Source organism: Brienomyrus brachyistius, chromosome 20 (genome assembly GCF_023856365.1).
Source record: "Brienomyrus brachyistius isolate T26 chromosome 20, BBRACH_0.4, whole genome shotgun sequence".
NCBI lineage: Eukaryota > Metazoa > Chordata > Actinopteri > Osteoglossiformes > Mormyridae > Brienomyrus > Brienomyrus brachyistius.
This window is the reverse complement of record NC_064552.1, coordinates 5,068,067-5,082,209: the sequence shown is the minus strand read 5'-3', so window position 1 is coordinate 5,082,209 and position 14,143 is coordinate 5,068,067.

Genomic DNA, 14,143 nt, shown 5'->3' with positions numbered 1-14,143 from the left:
CTGAACTAACAAGAAAGTCTTCACACGATTTATTTTCTTTTTTGTTTAATTAGTGATTTGGTATATTTCGACACACTTTCCTTCAGTTTGACCTCGGCACAAACACATCTCAGCGCTACAGTCACCAGACTCCAGGAAATAACTGAATAAAATGTAACCTCCAGGGGTCAGAGAACAGGCAGGAGTTTGAGATTCCAGACTTACATTTCAGGCTCAGAAGCACAGCTTCGTTTCAGCCTCGTGCTTCATTAAAAGTCTAGGGCTTCTCGCAAAGACTCCCTTTGTGTCAGTAATTTTCAGGGTGCTCTTTTGTACAGCTGGCTAAAACAACCCAAACTATTATTCCCAGAATCTCTGCTGGCAAAGTCTGGTGTTTGTCTATATTTCTGTCAGAGATAAAGTAGGGAAAATAAGCTGCCTTCACTTAAGGGTACTCAAAAGGCGCTTAAATTCTTATATTCTTTCTTTGCATCACAGAAATATTTTTTTGACACATTTTAAATAATTTCTTCTGGTGTTAGAGTGCTATCTTGTGTACTTCTGTACAGTTATGTGATTGTTATGTAGTATTTATTTATTTGTATTCTTTTTGCCACATCCTGTTTGCATAATCCCGCGATTGTGTGTCTGACAGCTACGTGCTTGTTAGCATATAGCCACAGGATTTGTGCTTGTTAGTTACAGCTGTTGTGGTGACCTTTTTCGGGTTTCGCCTTGAAAGCTGTCAGTCTGGTTATAACCCTTTCACAGGAACTGACATGTTATCCTTTTGTTTTGTGTCATTTTTTATTTTTTGTACATTTCCCCTCTAATGGAACGTGAAACAAATAAAGCTGACTTAAGAAAAGGAGAATAACAGTCTGCATTCTAGCTGCTTTCAATGTCCAATCAGTCAGACTGAATGTTTTTCGGTGTGATAATTAAGATGTTTATATTTTCTATGTGAATGTCTGAATTTTGAGATTTATGGCAGTAACAAAGGGGTTTAAATAAGGAGACAAACAGGAGAGAGAGTGATACCACAGTGTACCAAAACAGCCGTAAAATATGGAGATGGGAATATCCGTGTCTGGGGGGGGGGGGGGGGGGGGATTTTCCTGCTCTGGACACCTGCACCGAATCAACTCCGTCCTGAAAAAGGAAGAGTACCACTTCATATAGCTGTTCACTGTGGTTTAGATCTTTGCGGAGAAGGATTCATACAGCAGCAGAATAATGACACCAACCATACTTCAAAGCTTTGCAAGAACTTAGAAGAGCAGGTGTAGTACTGACTGTCTCGGACTTTCCCCTAGAGTCACCTGACCTGAACTCCATCGAACATTTATAGGGGCACTTGAAGACCAAGAAATACAAGCATTCAGTAACATCACAAGATGATCTTTGGAAGATTCTTAGATCACGCTGAGATAACATGGATCATCGGCTTTTGCACAAAAACTCCCGCAGTCTGTGTGAGCTTGAGTGCACCCAGGCATCAAAGCAAAAGGGCGATAAACACGAAAGCATTCTGACATCCGCTTCATTTTTTTAAAGATTCAACTTTTGACTCAATTAGTTACACTGATAATGTAAATTGCAATGAAGATTTTTATATAAAATTAGAGAAGGATGCGAAATAGAAGCATTTTCAGTGTTGCCCTCAGGATTTTTGGTCGCCACTCCATGTTCCAGAACTTCCCATAAAAGCTCAATGATGCCCGTATCTGGTGCCGGGGAGGAGGCCATGCCAGGTGTTTGACATCATCCTGCTGTTTTTTCAGGGTAACACTTTATTTGACGGGACACAAATAATGTCGTATTAATCTATTGCTTATGTGTTAATTAACCGGAAACTAAATCTTACTCGTGTACTGATCTCATGTTCATTCACCATTAATGAGTCTTTCATCTCAAGCCGATATTATATTTGATACTATATCTGTAAATATATATTTTTAATACTATATTTACTAATTCTGTAAACCTTCATGAACTACTGAAGGAACTAATGCAGAACAAGTAATGAATAACAGAAGAGAAATACTGATCTCACGTTTATCAATAATGAATCATGATGCATCCTTTATCTCAAGTAGCGAATATATTAGATTTACTACTAAGTATTTGTGCCCCCTCCAGTAGATTGTTAGCCTTTTAGGTTTATTTAGCAGGGTCATTGCGCAATATGGGGACATTAAGAGAGAACAAATGTCCGCAACACCGGCTGCAGCTAATCCTGTAAAATGGCCTTTCCTTGGATGTTATATGACCATGTGGAGCGGTCATGTGACCAGATTACTCCCACAAGATGGCTGTCTGTAGCAAGAGGCATTGCGTATGGCTTTATCCAAACCTAAAATCATCCTAAAGTGGTGAGAGATGATTCATCAGACTATATTCCTTCTTTCTATTGCTTGGGGTTGCAGCTTTTGTGTTCCTTAGTCCAGGTTATATATCTTTATGCCGCAGCCTTGGATACGAGTGATTTACAAATGGCAGCTCTGCCATAAATTCCAGGTTTTGTTTGGTCACAGAGGGGCTGATTCAGTCCTGCGCTCATTTTTAAGGCTGTATTTTTGTGTCAGTCTATCCCTGTGACCACTATTCCTCTTTGCCAACGCAGTTTGTCTGTGTTTGGCATTCGCTGTCATTTTCTCCTGACACATTAAGTGATACTGGAGTTTTTGCAGCTGACGCATCAGCATTTCAGCCGCTGACCATTCGACGTGTCTGGAGCTCGGGCAGCTAGCTGCCTTTTGTGGCTTTGAAATCGCACATGTGAAACTGATGACTGCCAGACTCCCTTTATCGCTGACACAAGCTGCTAATTAACATTCAATCTAACGGTGCATACCTTTGTAGCTTTGTGATTGTGATTTACTTCAAGTTTAAATTCCTTTTTTCATGCAGTTTCATTATTTTGTCCAACCTGTTTTGCATTTGTTTGCACTGTGTTCACTATGGATACTGTCCTTTTCTGTTTTACACTAAATTTACGTTTGTCTGTATTGTGCATACATACCTTGCTTGCTTGTGTGCACAAGAACGTCCCCTTGGGGGGTTAACAAATCTAATCTGTAAAATATTGTTTAGACAAATTAGCTTTTGAATTGAATTACATATAAGTCATAGTCTGTCTTTCCACCGCCCCACCTGAAGGGGGCGTTTTTAAACAGTACAATAGGAAAAGAGGGTTAGCAACGCACAGGAGTGACAACATGCTATCACAGCTCTCCACTACAGCCTCTAAGGTCCTCACAAGGTTAAAATGGAAGCTGATGTTTATGGCTAGTTAGCGTCGAGATTACACCAGGGCTCCCATGTTGTGTCTCATAGCGTGGTCTGACAGCGACTCCTGCGAGGTTCTTCTTAACCTCTGTGATTTCCCAGACAAAATAAGGAAAGAACCGACTAGCCCTTCAGCGCGAACACCATAATATATTCTGCAGGCTGACTTTGCAACAGGCCGACGTAAAACGCGAATACGGGGAAGCGTTATCGTGTCACTCTGACCCGCTGACAGGAGCCTTTCTCGGCGGTATAATTACATTTCATTTCTTACACGCTTTAACTTCTGCACCGGTGCTTGAATAAATACATGTTGTGTCGTTCTGCTCTTTATTGGGGAGGAAAAATTGGCAAAAAAAATGAGATAAAATGCATTTCATAAGGTGTTCGGCCCGCTTTCAGGGAAGATATGAATTCCATTACTTTCATTTTCTTTATCCGCTTACCGTCAGTGACGTTTCTGCTCGAGAAACGGCCTCCCCGGCCTTCATCCGTGGGCTTCATCCTCTCACGCCAGCCTTCAAGCTGTTCGGCTCGGGTGACCTTGAATGCAAACTGTTAGCTAAACGGCGGTGATGCTTAAAATCTGTATGCTGCTGAATGTGGCACCAAGGAGTGGGGGGCGGGGGGGGGGGGGCAGAGGGAGAGGAGGGGCTTTGGAAGCCGTGGTGCGTGAGACTATCAGGGCTGGAGATTCACTGACTGCTTTAACCCGCTTTTCATTGCCTGCTGTTTCGGTTCCCATCTGGCCAAACCCAGCAGTGACTGACAGCTCGCTGCGTTCAATGTAGACACTCAAGTTATGATGTAGTGATAAAGTTTCTTCAGGTATTATGCTGTGCTGCAGTTGCATCATTATTATCGAAAGTAGCTGACAGTTTTACTCATTTACGCTACAGGATGTGAATGAAGAATGTTGCTCAAAGGAAATGTCTCAAGACCCCGTCTAAAGTAGATACGATCAAACTCCAGGTGACACGTCCATATCTTTATCCGCTAAGCTATTATTCAAAATAAGAGGAGCCAAAATTGTGGTAATTTTGTTTCTCCTCTCCACCAGTATAGATTTATTCTGCTCTTTTATTCCAGTCTAATCTGGGTTTTGATGTCAGCAGCACCATTCAAAGGTATTCATCAAAACAAAAAAAGCATGAATGATCCCGACTCTTAGACGGCTGACTTAAGTGCAAAGCTCGGAAGTGCTAAACTCACTGAACGTCGAGAGGAGCCTGGCGCGATGCGCGTTGGCAAAAGACAATGTCAGCTCTCGACTACTTTTACTGTTGGCCTTGTTCAACTAACACATGCTTCAAGTCTGATTTAAAAAAAGGCATCTTTGTGGGACGGCTGTTGGGAGTTAAAGCTTTCTTGTCGTATAATTCTGAAACACGTCCCGGATCCATTCAAATTAGCAGCCGATAAAACAACCTGACTATTACTTTCATCCGTTTATCTATCCATCCTTGCGTTATGGTTGAGAATCACTCTTCTCTAGTGGAAGCTTACAGCCCTGTCAAGCGTCATTCATTATAATTTTGTCAGAGTCCTTCTCGACTTGTGGTTTGTAGTTTCTCAGTTGGAGGATGCTTGTAATGGAAGAACTGGAAGTAATGGAAGAACTGTCGTGTCTACACCTCCTCCTGGTGACCTACAGCTATCGCAGTCTGTATTTTGGGCTATACCTTACATTGCTGTAACTGTATGTCACAGCAAGGTGGCAGTATGTCGCGATAGTATGTCCATAGGAATGTGTTTTATAGCGACATACAAACAGCCCTGTACACTTGCATTCATTTATTCTGTGGAAGATTTTGTCCAAAGCAGTGTTCAGGTGAGGTAAGCTTGGGGTCAGAACAGTTGCAGTCAAGGACATAAAACATATATGGGGTTCTTTGTCAGTCAGTAGAACCCACGACCTGCCGGAGATGAGTACAGATCCCTAACCAGCTTTTCCAGACACCTCCCCAATTTGAGGATCATGTTCATCAATATCCTTAAAATCCAACCAGGAGAAGTGAAATGCATTAAAAAGCAATTGACTGCCGTCACCTTCCAAGGAGGGTAATAGTTTTGGCTATTCTCCGCATAAAAATGTCATAAAACCCGCGCTAATAAACTCCGGCAGGTGTTCCCTGAAACGCAGATGTGTGTGTTTTTTATTTTTTTTCTGTGGCTGCAGCAAAGTTTACCAATGCGTTAAATGATGTACTTGCTCAGAAATCAGACCTATCCGAGGCAATTTACTCCGCATTTGCCTTACCGGTGTGCGCAGCTGCTTATACGCTTAGAAAATTCGCATTGTGACCCCTGGGCAACATCACAACACCCAGGGTGTGAACCTACACTCTACTGGTGGTTATTCCATTATTCCTTAACTGCTCTGCCACATTTGTCTCATTTTTGAACCCATTTCGTTATTCGGAAGCCATACCATATATGGGAAAGCACTATACCCTATGGTCCTTGTTATGACAGCAGGAGATAAGGAAGAGAAAGTAAAAACACATTTATGCTCTTAAATCTTAAATTCATCTTGCTTCTGGATGCAGTATTTCAGCATTTCCCAGCCAGTTCAATATTGGAGTTACACTCTCAGCAAGCAGAGTTATGGGTAAACCAACACTGGCAGAATTTAAAGTGAAGTTTTGACCCTGATGACTTATAAAGAAAGAGCTGGAAGTCACTGCAGATCTCCCATGCCTGGACACGGTGACGTTCGGGGGCCACATGCAGACTTTCTGAGGTGACACTGGAGTTTGATTTGTTTTGTTTGTTTCTTTTGTTTTTCATGTGGAAAAAATAGAGACGGAATTATGGAAGGACTTGCTTTAACCTACAAGGAAAATTCATGAATTTTGTGCTTAGATTAATTTAGGTAGATATGTGATAGTGATGACTGGCCCAGTACACTGAAGATAAAGGTTTCTGCACTAGAGTGCGCTTTGGTGGATAGCAGTGAATCTTAAGGTGACGTACTCCAGTCACACATGGGCTTTCCTCCAGGGTCTCACTTCAGGTGGGTGCTTCTTTAGGGGGCCAGGTGGTCAGTGGCACATGGAAAGGCTTTGGATCACACCAGGCATCCAGGGAGGTCAGATCTCTCCTCCCCCGCCAATGCGGCCGCCCCCCCTTTCGCTGTCACCAATCCAAGCACTACATTTCTAGCGACTCAAGCTAGCCGGTCTGCTGAGTTTCATACATGTTTTTGTGAACAATTCCTGGCACATCAAGCACAGAGTAATGGGAAGCAAATACATCGCAGCTTTAAAAACTGTGTATGTCCACGATCTGACTTCTGACTATAGTAGGATATGCCCATTCTCTGTCTACTGATAGCATCTGACAAATAATTCACCAAAGACACCTTTGTCTGTTTGTAACACCTTAACGTTGCTAGTTAGATATCTAGCCAACTAACATCATTGTTGATTGTGAATATAAACCCAAGATTAGTGTGTATCTCGTTGACATTTTTGCCTTGCTGACAACAATCCATGCAAGTCCATCTAAAACAGTAAATCGTGCACTGGCAACTGTAAAACATTGGTTTAGGTTTGTTTCGTAAAGTAGATTCAGAGAATACAGTAAGATCAGACTTATTTCGAGTATATTTCGATACAGTGAGATAAATAAGAATCACCAGGGTGGACTGCAGGAGTGGCAGAAGCCAAAATAATAAACAAATCAAGTGAACTACCTTTGTGAACTTCAGCTAGGACTTCCATAAACCAAACGAGAAGAAAACAAAAGATAATCGCTACCCTTACCTCCTAACTAAGCACAAAACAGAGAGAAAGGAACCACACATAGAGAATTGTGGGTAACCACTCCCTACCACCCTTACTTAGAAATATATACACAGATTATTTTAAAAAAATACACAGGGCAACCGAGTCCAAACTGAAACCCAAAAAGGGCAGCCATTAGCCCAACGCTGGGTCAGAGAGACGGGCAAACATCACAAATGTGAAAGCCAACTCGGAATCCGAAAGAGAAATCACCGAGAGCCAAAACAAGATTGCAACACGCGGGAGACCAGATACAAGGATCTCCAAGGAACACGAACGCAAAGGCAGCACAAGCTGTTAGATGGGAAGCTGTCAGGCTTTCTTTTATAGTCCAAGTGGATGAGAGGCGGGGAACGGAAACAAGGCAATGGAACCAGTTCGTCTAATTCTGGCAGCGCATTTGGAGGGAGAGAAGGAAAACCGGATCGGCTGGACGGCGGAATTAAAACTGGATCTGAAGAGAAACGGAGAGATGTATACACCCACATATCTGCACGTAACATATTACTATTACAGTCGTGTGATGTTTTAATATAGAGTCTAATAGCTACATAAGTACAGCTATGCAAGTATGGCTTTTCATACAGGAAACTCGTAACTAAGATTACTTACTTGCTTTTATGCTATGGATTGTATATTCAAATCTGCTTTTACTGACCTGTTTAGTTTTAACCATTCACGAAGCAGGACATGTTAACTCACCAGGTTAAGTTGTTTTCATAGAGCTGCTAAAGAAAATCTGAGGCATAACCGCTGATTTACTAGACGGCTTCGTTAATACTATGGTAAAAAAAAAAAAAAAACAGGCAGCCCTGTCTGCTAATTGATTATTTATTTATATATTTATTGATTTATGGGGGAGATGCACTGTGGTGACAAGTGACCTAAACGCAAGACCCCTGGTGTCAGGAATCGGCAACCGTAACCCGGCTGATGATGATCCAACAAGCTGCAGTCAAATGTAATTAATCAGATACTGTCCCAGATTCAGAGTCCTGCGCTTTGACAGTTCAGGAAAGGAACATTTCACAGGCAGGCAGTAATGAATGCAATAGTGAAGGAATGTGGCATCAGATGTTTCCTTTAATTTACATTTTAATGTGTAAATCTGACAGGGAGAAATGCCAATGGACCATTCGTAGCACTGTTTGCCTCCGTAGATATGTTCTGCATTTACAAACAAATCATTGCATTATGGGTAGATTTGCTGGATCACCACACAGACTAAATGAATCCAGAATCATCGGTGTTTGTGGCAAAAGTAAATGAGTAAAGACAGAGGTGGGCTATGGGGAGCTTGTGTGCGATAAATATACATATATAAGAGGAACTAAAGCAGAACGACGGGACGGAGCCTGTCAGTGATGGATGATCAAAGCCGGTTGAAATGAAAAGCGAGGTGAAGCAGACATTAGAGGTGATGTTAATGTGAAGCTGTGCTGTGAGTCACAGAAATGGGTTGGACTTTGAGCAGCGACGAGGAGGGGGTGCAAGGGCGACAGCGGGTTATTCCGCCGTGCCTGTGATCAGAAGGTCTTTGGTTCACTGTTGGGCCACTGAGCAAAACCTTAACCCCCCCCCCAGTCCCTCCAGGGACTGTCGCTTTGAATAAAAGCGTCGGCCAAATGAATAAAATGGTAAAATGAGAGGAGTCAGAATCCCAGGGCTTCTGAATCAGCTGAGGGGGGTCAGCAGGAGTCAGGAGGAGGGTCAGGAGTGAGGTTAGGGTCGGGGGAGGGGGCAGAGGCACGGCGCATGAAAAGCCGTGTTGGAGATGCTCGAAAGGCCCAAAGGTCAGGAAGGCCCCCCCAGCGAGATTAGCCGCTGCCGTGGCGGCCATAGGGACGTGGGAGATCAAGACCGGGAGAGTCCAGGCAAAGGTGGAAGGTATAAAAGAAGGAGAAGGAGGAGCGAGATGATAAAACAAAACAGATTTTCTGACCGGCTCCCGAGCAAAAGCGTACCAGAGGCGCGTGCCGATGTAGACAAAACACGACGGATGCTAATGTTTTGTTTAACATGATGGTGGAACTTCTCTGAGTTCTCACAATACCTCAAATATCATTTTTAAACATAATTTGTGTTGCTTCCTATTTGGATCTTTCAGCCGTAGAGGCACAAACATAAACTCATATACTCGTGAATTTTTATTCCACTTCAGCGGTCAATTAGCACCTCAACTAAGCTACTAAGTGGCCAAGTCACACCGAGCAAATCACGCCAGAACGAAAGCACCTGATAATCTGATTTTATTTAATAACATTAGCTTATATTTATGTCATGAATACTTGCATTGGCACTTCGAACTCAAACAGGATATCTGAGAAGGACAACTGTTGTTTTTCATTCTTGGAACGATTCTATGAACGTTGAAAAGTACATCGTAACATACTGAGTAGGTATGCCTTTAAAAAGGGTTTCCCAGGTCCGGTCCTGGAGGGCCAGTCTACAACACAGTTTGCAGATTTCCCTGCTCAGTCACACCTACTAAACCTGGTAATTATCTGATTGAGATGTGTTGGAGCAGGACTGGACCCTCCAGGACTGGAATTGGGGAACCCTGCTTTAAATTTTAAGAAAGATTAGATGCCTGAGTCTATATGGGTCTTGTTCAGTATATGTATATGTGCCATTTGATGTTGTTTTACTGTATCTGACTTTAAAGAGGCAAATGATAGTGGACTTCAAAGACCAAAGAAGCTGAATTCTCCTGTCCTCACGGGGATTATCGGACACAGCTTTAGATGCAGGGAGTCTCAGACATTGGCCGAAAGGGTAAAAGGGAGATGACCTGAATCAGGGCCGGGGGGAACACCAGCGCGAGTCTGGAAGGGAACTGTCTGGATCAGGGCAAAATGAAAAAGGACTGGAATATAAGTGTTCTTAGTAAATTCTTAGACAGGACGGATGCCATGGCAGTCAGACAGAAGGCAAGTGTTTGTAGGACTTAGGGTGGGGGATTGTAGCCCGATCTGAGCAGAATCAAGCAGCAAGCGGGGAGGAAGAGAAAGGGCCCTGCCCACATCATTCCTGAGCTTTCATAGAAAAAGAGCAGTGATGCATCTTACTGCATGCTGGTGTGAAGGCACATTAAATACAGTTGTGGAGCCAGAGCTGTGTTTGTCGGGGCCCAGTATGGGATTGGGGTTGGGGAAACAGGGGAGACTGTGTTACACCTTTTGTTCATACAGAACAAAGGCTGCAGCCTTGATGATTCACATGGGAAAATGGAAAAACATTAGTTCAAAACAGAATTAATTTTACATCCCTTTCGGCTCTGTATGGGCCTGGAGCTCATTTCACCGGAGATTCTTTTCTTTTCTTTTTCCTTTCCTCCATCGATATTTTTCTACAAGGCCTTGAGCACAGCAAGGAGAGACTTTGGGGGAATATCCAGAGAAACAAATGGTCCCAGTGCCTCAAGGAACTGGGGAAGAAACTTTCACGGTCTGGCCACCCCGAGTCCACTGGGAACTCTGGGCCGATGACAGGCCCATCTTCAGCAGCGAGGAGCCAGGCCAAACCGGGTCCAGTTTGGGTATAAGTGGGCCATCTGCTTACTCAGTGTTTATTGTTAAAAATGACAAAAACACCCCTACTCAGCTCCGTGTTTGAATCAGTTTCTTAAGTGGGGAAGACTGATCGCGTCTAGATTCACTGTAAAACTACCCGGTTATGCTGAGCGTAACACATTATAAAGCCACCAGGGAGACTCTAGAAGGACCATTCCGGCATTTTCCATCATCATCCAGGCACCGGTGGTCTTCATCACATGACATGGTTTTAAAAAGTCCTCCTCAAAATGCTGAGCATATGCATGGAGCCGAATGAAACAGCAGCCCTTAAGCTACCATGTTTATATGAAACTTAACGAGATACCGGACAAGAGAGCGACATTGTTCTCATGCCGTCGTTATGCGAATGGATAGCAACATGCCTGCTTATTAGCTGGTGAATCACCAATCTAGAGAAAATAATAATTCCCTAATTGTCTAGAAATGTTATTTTACCAGTACCTATTAAAGGCTTGTTTGTTTATTTCATGTAACCTTATGCAAGGTCTCACCCCTCATTTAATTATACAAAACATTGCAGTGATGATGGATTCTTATTGTTGTTGTTAATAATAATGACGTTAATAATCATATTCCTGAATTCATTATTACTTAATTATGATTAAATCCAATACAGATTCTCCATTTCACTGATTCGATTACATTAACACGATTAACAGATTAACATGACATCCTGTGTTGGGCTACACTCTCCTCATCCCAGTAATAACGTTAACCGTGAGCCAAGTTGCTTACATAACAGCTCGTAAGTGCAAGGGTTTTGATTGGCCGTCCGTGGCCAGGCAAATCCCTTTCCTGCTCCTGGTTTGCTGTGCTGTGGATCCAGGGACCCTCCTTCGATTCGCTGCCGTGCACCATATGTTACCCTTCACATCACTTCACTCGCCCAAAACAATAATGGAGGGCTCCTTTCCCCACTTTGCCAGGTTCCGTGTGTCTCCTTACCCTGGATAATGAATAAATGATAAAGTTGCCCTGTTATGCTTAAAGAGGGAGAATCCTGTAGTCTTTAGTCTGCCCTCTCTGCCAGGTCCTTGCGTGAGTCACCTGCTAGCGACTGATTAGTTATCAGGAATCTATGTCCAGCCTACATCACCACCTGAAAGGCAGGTTTTCCTGGAAGCCAGGATGAGTAATTAAGTTGTTAAAAGAGCGGCATCCTCTAAAAGGAGCCCGCCCACAGCCCAGAAGAGGGACCCCAGCGAACGAGGTCGCCGATCCTCAGCCACAAGGGCGGGTTGCGTAAGTATGTCAAGAGGCAATCTGGATTCACCGCTGGAGAGGGGCAGTGCGGTCAGAAACGTCATCGTCCGCGAGAAAAACTCGGGCATCGCTTAGAAACTCATACCGTAGCATAAGTAACATCTCACACGCGTCTGTCTGGAGATATGCAAAGTGCAGAGCTAGCTGGTGTTTTATACAACACAGGTGGAGACCTCTGGCAGCAGAACCTGAGTGGAAGCCTGAGAGAGCAAAGCAAGAGGAATGGGATCATCTGGCCAGCTTCTCATACACTCACTATGAGCCGATCCTGCTGAGAATAATAACTGTAGCAGACGCCCGTTAGAAACTCATTTGTCTCATTGACGACATCCACTGACAATTTTATATATATATACACATATACATGCATGCATACATACACACACACTCATTATATATATATATAGCAGCCTACTGCGCAGAGTAGTAAGAACACTTAATTTTTTTTCCAGAGCTGTGTGTTTGTGTGTGTGTGTGTGTGTGTGTGTGTGTATATATGTATGCATGTATGTATGTACCGGCAAGCCCAGAGCCCTGATCTGAACCCTTATCAAGAATCTCTGAAAGGGAACTGGAGACAAAATTATGGCAAATAAACCCACTACAGTTACTGAATTGTGAAAGAAACTGGAAGACGAGTGAAACAAAAAAGTCAGAGGAGTGAGAATCTGTGGGCGCTGATGTGCCAGTCGGGGGAAGCAGGGGTGTCTGTGCCTCCTATTCATTTCTGAAAGTTGTAGCCATTAAAAAAAAAGTCGACAGAATTCATTTGTAGGCTTCTTCTACAAAAAAAAATGTAACTCTTCAGTAATTTTGATCGCATGCCTTCTTCAAATTTCTTGTTAAAACCATTTCTTTAGTGATGTGGCATAACTTACACTGATGAAATGTGACCAAAATACATCTATTCATGTGAGAATAACTTCGCTTTCAGATAAGCTGTGACTGTATATTACAAAAATGTCTCGCCACTACTCTGTCCACTGTGTTTGTGTGTGTGTGTGTGTGTGTGTGTGTGTGTGTGTGTGTGTGTGTGTGTCTGTGTGTGTATTTACTCAGACAGAGGACATCATTTCTTTTGAGAAGCTCCTTGAGTATGTTTTTGGTTCCTCTCTGTTGTCATCTAACTTTCTTTATTTAATTTCTTTCCTTCATTTTTCCTGCTCTGTATTACTCTCTCTAAGGATTTCTTATGATCACAACACATCCATGTAAATTGCTTTGGGATGACTGTGTTGTGAAAGGCGTTATATAAAATGAATTGAATTGAATTGAATTGAATTGAATTGAATTGAATTGAAAAACCACATAGTGACCACAGAGGCTGATTTCACATATAAGTCAAAGTTGATGTGGGCATTTACACCTGACGTAGTAAGATGGATAAGTCTGTGGTCAATACTTTGAGCCCAAAACATATTGGGTTAGTACTACAGAGGTCCAGAACTTGCTGCTCAATCTGAAGGCCTACAGATGGGTAAATATTATAATGTGTGTTGGGTATGAGTGTCAGTTACGTAACTAATTATAAACTAAAAGCCTCTTCATCGATTTCCCCCATGAAAAGTTTTTTAAAATAAACTGTATGTGTAAATATGTTGCTTTTCAGCTGGATTTCATGATATTTATTTGACTCAAAGACAAGCCTCCTGGCTTTACTTCAACCCGATGTTTATCCACTTAACGAAAATGGGTCATTAAATAGCTGCGACTATGGAATGAATTCAATTTTTGGAAGCTCATCCACATGTTAGGAATCCTAAATGTGCCAACGCAGGCAGCCACGTGTGCCGAGCCGCACTGAAACGATCTTTCAAACCAAACGTTCCTCTTCCACTTGCATCGTGCCAGCAGCAGACATGTCGCAGGTTATGTTATCGTGTGAATCCATCACTGACGAATGCTATTCATTTCCGCAAGACAAAACTGACGACATCTTGTAGATACATGCAACCATCTAATCTGGTCAAATGTCAAAATGCTAAAATTATTTACCTTATTGCGATTTTAGTCTTAGATTTTCCATGAATTAGAATTTTAGTGAAAAAAATCTTCACACATCCTGGGTGATCACAGCAATGCTGAGATCTAAAATCAAGAGGCAAATTGTCTTGCAGACCATCTAAATTAGCCAGGAAACTACCTTAATGTTTGTGTTCTAAATTGAATTAATTCACTTCTATTAAGCAGTTCACAGTGGCCTATAAATGTAGGCATTATTATTGTGACAGAACAGCAAAATCCTCT